The sequence below is a fragment of the Eptesicus fuscus genome, chromosome 6, assembly GCF_027574615.1.
Source record: "Eptesicus fuscus isolate TK198812 chromosome 6, DD_ASM_mEF_20220401, whole genome shotgun sequence".
NCBI classification, from domain to species: Eukaryota; Metazoa; Chordata; class Mammalia; order Chiroptera; family Vespertilionidae; genus Eptesicus; species Eptesicus fuscus.
Genome location: NC_072478.1, coordinates 46,742,433 through 46,752,238, shown reverse-complemented (window position 1 = coordinate 46,752,238; position 9,806 = coordinate 46,742,433). Strand labels below are relative to the sequence as shown.

Here is a 9,806-nt window from a genome sequence, read left to right as displayed (position 1 = left end):
AGGTTATATGAGGAATAAATGAGGCAATATGTGTATAGTGAAGAGGGTAGTGCCTGGAACATGTACAGCTCAATTAGCATTTAATTATGTTGTACATAAAACAACTAGCCTTTATTTTATTTTTATTTGAACTAAATATTTTTTATTTTAAAATTAAATTTATTGGGGTCACATTGGTTAATAAGATTATATAGGGACCTGGAGAGTATTATGCTAAGGGAAATAAGCCAGTCAGAGAAAGACTAGTATCACATGATCTCACTCATATGTGGAATCTAATGAACCAAATAAACTGATGAACAAAATAGATCCAGAGACACAGAAGCATGAAAAAGACTGTGGAAACTCAAAGGGAAGGTGGGTGGGTGGTGGGAAGAGATCAACCAAAGAACTTGTATGCATATATGCAGAACCCATGGACACAGTCAATAGGGTGGTGAAGGCCTGGGGTGGGGGGCAGAGGTGGGCTAGAAGGGGTCAATGGGGTAAAAAGAGGACATATGTAATACTTTCAACAGTAAAGATTTTTTAAAAAATTTCTACCAAACTCTATTATCAAGTTATAGCATTTTTTTTTTTTTTAGTTTTTATATCAGAGTTTCTGATTAATGTAAAAATAACCAATGTTGCCCTAACTGGTTTGGCTCAGTGGATAGAGCGTCGGCCTGTGGACTGAAAGGTCCCAGGTTCGATTCTAGTCAAGGGCATGTACCTTGGTTGTGGGCACATCCCCAGTAGGGGGTGTGCAGGAGGCAGCTGATGGATGTTTCTCTCTCATCAATGTTTCTAACTCTCTATCCTTCTCCCTTTCTCTCTGTAAAAAAATCAATAAAATATATATAATAAAATATATATAATAATCCATGTTACCCAATGAGTCAATAAAATTCAAGTTTAAATAAATTAGAAAAAAGATTATAGGTTTCAAGTATACACTTCTATGATACATGATCAGAATACATCATGTGCCCACCACCCAAAAGTCAAATCATCTTCTGAACTAAATATTTTTAACTGAAAGTGTTAGTGAGCATTGGTTGGCCTTGGCTTTAAGACTTCACAAAGCCAATGGAACAGAATTCTTTTCAATAACTAAACAGCTGTCATCCCACCACCTGCTCTCCCCTGCTCTTTTCCACCAAAATAATTGATTGCCTTAGAGGAGTCCAAATGAGGTCAGGATTCATGCGTAATGGTTATCTCAGATATTGTTCAATCAAATATTATACAAAAATGACACCGGTGATTTTAGATGGATCTTTGCAATAGGCAAAACAAAATTATCCTAGTTTTCTGAAAAATGAACATCTTCTTAGCACATTTATTATTACTACTGATGTTTATTAGATGCTAAAGAGTTCAGAAACCCAAGGCCACAAGACTAGTAAGTTGTGGAACAACATCTCAACCATGGTATGGCTGACTACAAATACCTTGAATTTTAATATGTGTACCCATACAGTGTGGTTTATTGAAAATTCTAGGTAATGGCTATCTATAACATATCCATATCTTTAGAATTACAGACTTTTTTGAAGGCATTAAGTTTGAACTCCTGCGTCTGTTATTATTATGTTCTTCTACTTTTTTAGTGTCCCTTTTTGGCAAGATTTTATGTTCCTTGTTTTTCTTTGTCAGTGAGAGCCACTTATCTTGTTTTTAGTTCCATTTCTGTGAAACAGTCTGAACCCCATAGTTCAACACTTTCTTCCAGGATATTCCCAGAGGCACATACCAGAGAAGAGAATGATTTGTGTCCTTATATTAGCCAAACAGTCTAGACATCAGCAATTTCCAAGTTAACCTTTTATATACCAGCAGGATAATCTCTTTTATTCGTTTATTTTTATGACCTGGACAAAAGACATACACAGAAAGACAAGATGGCAAGTTATCCTGAGTCAAATGAAAGGGAAAGAAGAAAAAGGGCAGACTAGGGCAAAACCAGGATAGCAAAGGCTAGTAAAACCCTGTGGATTTGAATAATGCTCATCACCTACCTTTTATGAGCTCCAACTCCTAGGAGTGGGATCTGTGCTCCCCATCAATTACTCAGAGCAGTACATATAAAATCAACCAAACCATGGGTGAAGTTTTCAGCTCCGTTTTCCCCTCCAAGAAATTGAGAGAAATATTAAGTGTGTTCATTGCCTTCAGATACTATTTCAAATAATGATGAAATGGTCTTCTGCTCTTATCATTTTTGTTTATTTAAGAAAGCTTTACCAAAAGCTAGTCTGTGCCAAGAACCTGACCCTGGTAGTGGGGGTGAGGTGAGGGCAGGCACTAAGACATATGCTATCCAGGTGATTAGGCACCTTAGAGTCTGGTGAGGAAGATGGACATGTGGTAATAGTACTAGTAATAATGATAACAGTAATAGGAGGCAGTGGAAGAAAAGAGTTGTTTGTTGTAACCTGATTGTGGAAGAGCTCCTAATTGGTACGCCGCTGTGAGTGAGTGGTGACAGAGCACTTTCCCAGTGTGGCCCTTCTGAATTAGTCAATGTTACAAAGATCTAACAAGGCCTAGCAGCAGGGGTGATGCTTTCAATGCCCTCTCAGAAGCTTATTAGATGCTAAAGGACTTTTTTGATTAATAAACATAAAATCAAGCTATATTTCTTGAATAAACACAGCCTGGGAGACAGTATACTTAGACTAGGAATGAAGGAAAGAGGTATATTAGGCAAAGCCTGATCACTTGCATGTAGCTAATAAGAATATTGCCTAGAATAATCAAAGTAAATAAAATAGGCTAATGCCATGGTCGGCAAACTGCGGCTCGCGAGCCTCATGCGGCTCTTTGGCCCCTTGAGTGTGGCTCTTCCACAAAATACCACGGCCTGGGCGAGTCTATTTTGAAGAAGTGGCATTAGAAGAAGTTTAAGTTTAAAAAATTTGGCTCTCAAAAGAAATTTCAATCGTTGTACTGTTGATATTTGGCTCTGTTGACTAATGAGTTTGCTGACCACTGGGCTAATGGAACAGTTCTCATTCACGAAGCCAAAAATAAGCTAGGGCAGCTGGGGTGGTCCTTGGGGAAATGACTGAAGCAGGCAGAAATCTGACTTTGCAACCTAGCCGTGTACTTCCAGTTCCTTTTCCCCTTTGCCTGGCAACCAAGGTACCATCCAGACCCCTGGTCTCTTACCATCCTTTTATCCTGTTGACAGTTAGTTGCCCAGAAGTCGCCCTCTAAAGCCTTGGCTTCTTTAGCCTCCCTCCTTCTGCCTCACTCCTTGGCATTTCCAAGGGACTCCTAAAAAGTGACAGTCACTGGGGCTTTTTTTATTTTTGGCTCCTTTGTTTATTTTATTTAAATTCTTTATTGTTTGAAGAAACAAGAGTGCGGCGTGAACATGGGGAAGCAAAAGAAAACAAGGAAGTATGCGACCATGAAGCGAATGCTTAGTCTCAGAGATCAGAGGCTTAAAGAAAAGGATAGATTAAAACCTAAAAAGAAAGAAAAGAAAGATCCCAGAGCACTCAACGAAAGAGAAGTCCCCCAACACCCCTCCTGCTTATTCTTTCAATATAACACACAGCTAGGCCCACCTTACCACATCCTGGTTGATACCAACTTTATCAACTTTTCCATTAAGGCGAAACTGGACTTAGTGCAGTCAATGATGGATTGTCTCTATGCCAAGTGTATCCCTTGTATAACTGACTGTGTAATGGCTGAAACTGAGAAATTGGGGCAGAAGTATCGAGTGGCCCTAAGGATCGCCAAGGATCCAAGATTTGAACGATTACCATGCACACACAAAGGAACCTATGCAGATGACTGCTTAGTACAGAGAGTAACTTAGCACAAGTGTTATATTGTGGCCACAGTTGACCGGGACCTTAAACAAAGAATCAGGAAGATCCCTGGAGTTCCCATCATGTACATTTCTAACCATAGGTACAACATTGAGCGGATGCCAGATGATTATGGAGCCCCTCGGTTCTAATACTTAAAAGACAAAGTTTCTCTGCTTTCCTTCAAACAACTTTCTCTGTTGCAGGTTTATTAAACATGCTACAACATGTGTTATTGCTCCACTCACACATTTGCTGTTATGAGCTGAGAAAGTTAAATACATTCACTTTTTGGTGGTGTTTTGAAAATGATACTGATGTTGTTTTGAAAATGATATTTTGTGTCATTTAAAATTTTGTTACATCTTTTTATAAATCAGATGACTGCTCACAACTTCAAAAAAAATTCTTTATTGTTGAAAGTATTACGTAAGTCTCCTTTTCCCCCAATGACTTCTCCCCGACCACCCCCACCCCCAGCACATGCCCTTACCGCCCACACCCCCCCGTCTCCCATCTGTGTCCAGTGGTTTTGCTCATATGCATGCATACAAGTCCTTTGGTTCATCTCTTACCCCCTCACCCCCCACCTTCCTTCATAGGTTGGAAAGTCTGTTCAATGCTTCTATGACTCTAGTTCTATTTTTGTTCATCAGTTTATATTGTTCATTATATTCCACAAATGAGTGAGATTATGTGATATTTATCTTTCTCCGACTGGCTTATTTTGCTTAGCATAATGCTCTCCAGTTCCATCCATGCTGTTGCAAATGGTAAGAATTCCTTCTTTTTTATAGCAGCATAGTATTCCATTGTCACCGGGGCTTTAAGACATGGATATATAATGGTGGGTGTCAGGCTGCAGTGGAGGAGTTATCTGAAAGCCAGAAGCTTTTCTGCCTTTTGATGCCCAGCACATGAGTAACAACTTATTCTATCACCTCTGTCATGTCACCTGTGTGCCAACTGCTCTTGGTACAGGGCTATCCAGTTACAATCCCTTCAGCCTTCAACAGCGGTTCCTTAGATAAGGACTTTTTTGATCTATTGTGAATGATGAAAATCAAATGCTCTCCCTTTTGTGGTAAAAAGTCTGAGACATAAATGTGAAGGACAAAATATCCTTACAGAGCCATGTAGCAACAATATGAGTGTCTTTTCAAACTGGCCAAGTTGCTGAGCTGCAAAACAACTCATCATTCTTATGAACCTCAAACGTGCTCACTGTCCTTCTGGGTCCTTACCCTCTTCACTCCATTTCCATGTAAAAACAAACAAAAAAAAAAACACAATAATTTTAGGGTGCACTTAAAAGTGGACCATTTAAGGATTTATCTAAAGCATTGTCTCAGTTTTCTCAAAAGATAGCTTCAATCTGTGGATAATTACTTTCCATAAGTTTCCCCCCCTCCCTATACCAGGGTGTATATTTAAAATAACTTATTTACCGTATCTTAGCAACTGTCGCACAGCACAAGAGTGTGTTATCTAAGACAAACGAATTCTGGCCACAAACTATATCAGCAAAGCAGCTAAATGTGATTGGTGTAGCTCTCCTGTGATACTTCGAGCCTGAGGCGTTACAGGAGATTAAAGGCATATTTTTCAGACCTGAGATGATCCATTATTCATGGTTAACTCAAGGGATGGGCAACACATTTTATTCCTAATTATAGAATCATAAAATTTTAGAGCTGAAAGAGATATTGGAGGCTGCCTAGTCCAGCCCTTTGATATTATAATAAAAGAAAATAAACTAAGAAAAAGAAACATAACTTTCTTTCTTCAGAGAACACAGGTGGTTACCAGCAGAGCTGGTTCAAGAAACCAGGTTTTTTGACTTTTAGTCCAGTAACTCCAGTAACTTTTGTATAATGGTGGTCAGCGTCTTTATTCCACATGGATCCATTTAAACTCTCACTTTTAGAGTGGGCTTCTGAATGATTTGTTTCTATATATATGAATATAGATTTAAAGAAGCTTGTTTTTTTTGTGTGTGTGTTTTTGTTTTTTTTTTTTTTACTTTTTAAAACTATATCTTTCTATAGATTTCAGAGAGGAAGGGAGAGGGAGAGAGAGCTAGAAACATCAATGATGAGAGAGAATCATCAATCAGCACTCATATTGTTGCTACATGCCTCCTACAGTCCCCCTACTGGGGATTGAGCTGGCAACCTGGGCATGTGCCCTTACTAGGAATCGAACTGTGACCTCTTGGTTCATAGGTTGATGCTCAACCACTGAGCCACAATGGCCGGGCTAGAAGCTTCTATTTTTATTCCAAGAGATAATCGATTCATTTTACATAATTCACAGCCCACTACTACCTTAGCAGATGTCATTGAAACTGAGCACTTCACATGTTAGTAAAAATCTAAGTGACTGCTTGTGATCAATGACAGAATCCATTTGCTTGTGTATGTCTGAATTAAGAGAGACGCATCCAGTTGAGATATGGTTAGAAGTGCTAGCTCTAGAGCCCGACTCCCTTAGTATAAATTCCAGCTCTATTTGCCACTATTCATGTTACTTTAGGAAAGTTGCCTGACACCTCTGTGCATCCTTGTCTCCAACTAAAAAGTTGGAGATACTTTCATACTTATAGGGGTTTTGAGATAAGTTACTTTATTCAAAATGCTTATAACAGTTTTTGGTAAATAGTATGTAATAACTGTTAACTATTTGAATTTGTAATAGGGAGGAAGTTATTAAGAGGATACTTAGGGTAAATTCTGACCACATCTTTCTTCTTTGATCTGAGAACCTATATTCAAATTTTGAGCATCTAGCTTTATTATTAAAGATCCTCTCAGTGGCTGTTCCATAAATAATAGTGAAGGACTTTCACCCATTTTCCCAGGGTTTTGGTTGTTTTTAAAATTCTTCTGATAAACAATAGATGTATTGCAAGATGGCTAACCCAGTAGCCCTGAGAAAAGGACAAAAACACCTTTAATATGATTTAAGTACCCATGACTTCAACCCCTTAACTAAATAAGCCAGCTTTTAAAAAATACTAGAAGTGTATTTAATTGAAAATAAATTAAAGAAACTGAGGTTCTGAAAGTTCAAACCACTTATTTTAAGTATAAAAACAAATCAAAGCAAAACATTACAGTCATCAATTTTGCTACATCAGTGCGTTAAAAGCAATATTAAATAAAAAGTCTGAATTTTCAGCTTTTATTCAGACATAAAAGAAGCAGTCTCTTGATATTTTCATATGTATTAATAAAGTCTGAAAGCAAACATTGTTCTACAGACTACTAGGTAAGCTATAAGATGAACCAAAGGTTCAGAAAGAATAAGCAATATTGATAATGGAGAGAAGATATGCTTTGTACACTGACACATTATTGATAAGTCATTAGAGCTGTTGCACTAAAACTACTGGAGTATGTAAAAGTCATTACAAATAATGAAAATGAATATCTTATGAATATGTTTTATGGTTATAAATGAAACATAAATAATAAAGTAAATGAGAAAAATACTTACTTTGATCTTTAATTAGAACAAGGAATTATGTACTCTTTATTTTAAAGGCTGCATTGACATTTAAGAGTAAGAAAAAAATGACATAATATTTTCAAAAACAAAGACTTAACTGTTTGCTGGTATCCATTACATATTCTCTAATTTGGATCATATCCTTGATTTAGCCAGTGTATAACATTTATATAATTTACCATTATAACACTTCCATTTGAGTTGCATAAAGCATAAATATTTGAAAGCATTTTTTAGCTTTATTATTTATCTACTTAGAAGAAAGGTTCACAATAACTACATATCTATCAACAATTACTTTAAATGTAAATGGACTAAGTGTTCCAATCAAAAGACAAAGGGGTAGCTGAATGCATAAGAAAACAAGAGCTATGCATATGCTGCTGAAAAGAGACTGACCAACTTACACCATACACAAAAATAAACTCAAAATGGATGAAGGACTTAAACATAAGATGGGAACCATAAAAATCTTAGAGGAATCCATAGACAGCAAAGTCTCAGACATATGCTGAAGCAATATCTTCACTGATACAGCTCCTAGGGCAATGGAAACTAAGGAGAAAATAAACAAATGGGACTATCTATACTAATAAAAGGGTAATATGCTAATTAGACCAGGAGACCTTCCGGACATCCTTCCAGACAAAGCTAATGGTGGTGGGGCTGAGGTGGAGGTGGTGATGGGTGATCAGGCCAGGAGGGGAGAGCAGTTGGGAGTGATTAGGCTGGAGGGGGGGGCGAGTTGGGGGCGAGCAGGCTAGCAGGGGGGGCAGTTGGGGCAATCAGGCCAGCAGGGGGAACAGTTGGCATGCAGAGTGGTTAGGGGTGCTCAGGCAGGCAGGTAGGTGAGCAGTTAGGAGCCAGCGGTCCCAGATTGCGAGGGGGATGTCCAACTGTGGGATCGGGTCTAAACTGACAGTAGGACATCCCCCAAGGGGTCCCAGATTGGAGAGGGTGCATGCCGGAACACCCTCCCTGCTCTGTGTATGAATTTCATGCACTGGGCCACTAGTATCAAAAGAAAAAGCTTCTGCACAGCAAAAGAAACCATCAACAAAACAACAAGAAAGCCCACTGAATGGGAGAACATATTTGCCAATGTTATCTCTGATTATGGTTTAATCTCCAACATTTACAGGGAACTCATACAACTTAACAAAAGAAAGATAAACAATACAATCAAAAAACAGGCAATGGACCTAAATAGATACTTTTCAAAAGAGGACATACAGAAGGCCAAGAGACATATGAAAACATGCTCAAAGTCACTAATTATCAGAGAGATGCAAATCAAAACGACAATGAGGTACCATCTTATACCTGTCAGAATGGCAGTCAACAAATCAACAAAGGACAAGTGCTGGTGAGTATGCGGAGAAAAAGGAACCCTAGAGCACTGCTGGTGGGAATGTAGACTTGTGCAACTACTGTGGAGAACAGTATGGAGTTTCCTCAAAAAACTAATAATGGAACTCGCATTTGACCCAGCAATCCCACTACTAGGAATATATCCCAAGAAACTAGAAACACCAATCAGAAAGGATATATGCATCCCTATGTTCACAGCAGCACAATTTACAATAGCTAAGATTTGAAACAGCCTAAGTGCCCATCAGCAGATGAGTGGATTAAAAAACTGTGGTACATCTACATAATGGAATACTACACTGCTGTAAAAAGAAAGGAACTCCTACCATTTGCAACAGCATGGATGGGCCTGGAGAGCATTATGCTAAGCGAAATAAGTCACTTGAAGAAAGATAAATATCACATGATCTCACTCATTTGTGGAATATAATGAACAACATGAACTGATGAGCAAAAACAGATCCAGAGACAGAGAAGCATCAATCAGACCATCAAACCTCGGAGGGAAGGCAAGGGAGTGTGGGGGAAAGGGGGACAGATCAACCAAAGGACTTGTATGCATGCATATAAGCCTAACCAATGGACACAGGGGATGAGGGCGTGAGCCAGGGGGTGAAGGGGGCAAGGGAGGGGATAAGGACACATATGTAATACCTTAATCAATAAAGACAAAAATGTTTTTTTTAAAAAGAGACTCACTTCAGACTGAAAGACATTGAAAGTAAAGGGATGGAAAAAGATAGTTCATGAAAATGGGGTGGGAGGTGAAGCTGGGTCAGCAATACTTATATCAGACAAAATAGACTTTAAAACAAAGTGTATAACAAGAGACAAAAGGACCCAGAAATTCCACTTCCGGGATTTATCCAAATAAATCCAAAATATTAATTAAAAAATATATTTATATATATTCATTGCAGTATTTCCCAGATTGGAGAGGGTGCATACCGGGCTGAGGGACACCACCCCCCTAGAATTATAATAACTATATATGGTGTCAGATGGGCACTAGATTTATCAGGGTGATCACTTCATAAGTTCTATAAATGTCTAATCACTAAATTATACATCTAAAACTAATATAATACTGTATGTCAAATGTAATTAAAAATTATTTTA

At 38.2% G+C, this 9,806-nt stretch overlaps 1 pseudogene; it reads left to right on the top strand.

The window, feature by feature from the left end:
- Positions 1 to 3,342: 3,342 nt before the first annotated feature.
- LOC103290754 (rRNA-processing protein FCF1 homolog) lies at positions 3,343 to 4,201 on the top strand (annotated as a pseudogene).
- The last annotated feature ends 5,605 nt before the right edge of the window (positions 4,202 to 9,806 follow it).